The sequence below is a fragment of the Arvicanthis niloticus genome, chromosome 28, assembly GCF_011762505.2.
Source record: "Arvicanthis niloticus isolate mArvNil1 chromosome 28, mArvNil1.pat.X, whole genome shotgun sequence".
Taxonomy (NCBI): domain Eukaryota; kingdom Metazoa; phylum Chordata; class Mammalia; order Rodentia; family Muridae; genus Arvicanthis; species Arvicanthis niloticus.
Window position 1 is genome coordinate 10,170,595 of NC_133436.1, and position 2,076 is coordinate 10,172,670.

Here is a 2,076-nt window from a genome sequence, read left to right on the forward strand (position 1 = left end):
TCTGATCCCACGCCTCCCTCAGTCCCTCTAACACCCTACTTGTTTTTGCAATCACCACACACTGTGCGAGACACCCTTGACATGTGTGACTCTCGGGTTATATAGAGCAGAGCAGAGGTTCATGTCTTTACCCATACCTTCTTCTCACAGGACTCTTCTGTAGCATTTCCTGTTGTCTACAAATAAAATTCCCATCTGTCTGTCTGTCTGTCTGTCTGTCTGTCTGTCTGTTTATATGTCTGTATGTGTGGGTTACAGCTACACAGCTACCCACATAACTTAAAACACATTCAACATCCTAATTACAAAGTTAAGCAAGAATGAAAGCAAAGTAATTCATGACGACACTTTGTATAAATTAGGAATTAAAGGGCTGAGCCACACCACAACTGGAAATGTTTTTTTTTTTTCCCCAGTAAATAACACAATCTTGGAGTTCACACTGCGATAACCTATCATGCAACATACTCTCTCACATATACAATATACAGTCACATCCACACATACCACACATACACCACACACTCACTATACACTTATACCACACACATATATACCACACACACACATCACACACATACACACCACACACACATACACCACACACATACCACACACACATACACACACACCCCACACATACATGCCACACACACATATATCACACACACATACCACATATATACATATACCACACACTCACACACATATACACTCACACCACACACATATACACCACACACACAAACACATACACGCCACATACATATACCACACACACACGTACACATACCCCACACATACATGCCACACACACATATACCACACACACATCACACATATACATACATACCACACACTCACACCACACACCCCACACACCCCACATACTACACACACATACATCACACATACATCACACCATACACATACACACTCACAAACATACACTCACATGTACACACACATACACACCACACACACCATACATACACATATATACCACACTCACATACACCACTCATACCACACACACATACCACACACAATCACACACACACCACACACACATTCACATACACTCACATTACACACACTTTGTCACATATACATACCACACATTCAAAATACACCACACATATACTCTCTCACATACACAATACACAATCATATTCACACACACCACATATACTACACACACCCTCCCCCAACATGGTACAAATAAGAAAAGTAAGGTTCATTTATTTTTGGCTGCCAGATGGTCTTGTATAGAAATATACTCTCTTGTTGCCTCTTAAGGAGCTAGGCATTCCACTGCACCCCTGCAGGTACCATCTATGATGTCACAAGGTGGCAACCATCCACATTGCAGCCCACAGACTGCACAGTACCTGGAATCTCCTTAATAGTTCCAGAAAATTCTCTGGCTAAAGACCATTGTTGCATCTTGTCTAGCACTGTTGACAATCTCATGAAAGGTGATGTTTCCACTGTGTTTAATCTTTTTCTGCTCCCCGAGGGCTTGGGTGAGCAGGGCAGAGGCAGACGGAACCATCTTATCTGGGTCTATCTGTTCTGACCGGCCAGTTTCACTGTTACTCCTCAGACCTTTCCAATCACGGGTGCCCTTGGCAATATTATCACCAACATTCCTTGGAGACAAACCTTTGGGACCGACCTTGGGGATGAAGGCAGATGTAGTGTTGACTTTGCTTCTAGTGTACCTCAGCGTGACTTTGTTCTTGCATTGGGGTTGAACTTGGGTGGTGTGGTGGAGGTGGCTGGGGTCTGATAAACCCGGATTTAGGATGACCAAAGAAGGTTGCACCAAAGCCTCCACTGAGCAGAGAATGGTAAGATTTATTTTGGTTAACGGCTTCAGAGGGCTCAGACATGATCACCTGGCCTCGTACACTTGGAAAGAACACTGGTAATCGGAGCATGTGTCAGGAGACAGCTGTACAAATTATGGTGACAGATGTACAAATTACTGTGACCACAAAGCTGTGACTGTGATGGGCTGGGCTGGGGGTCCTCTTCCCTCAAGGACCTCTGCTTAGTAACTCACCTACTTCC

General features: G+C 43.9%; 1 pseudogene; it reads right to left on the bottom strand.

Annotated features, from left to right (window-relative positions):
- Window positions 1-1,235: 1,235 nt before the first annotated feature.
- Window positions 1,236-1,848, bottom strand: LOC143439928 (large ribosomal subunit protein uL11 pseudogene; annotated as a pseudogene).
- Window positions 1,849-2,076: the final 228 nt, after the last annotated feature.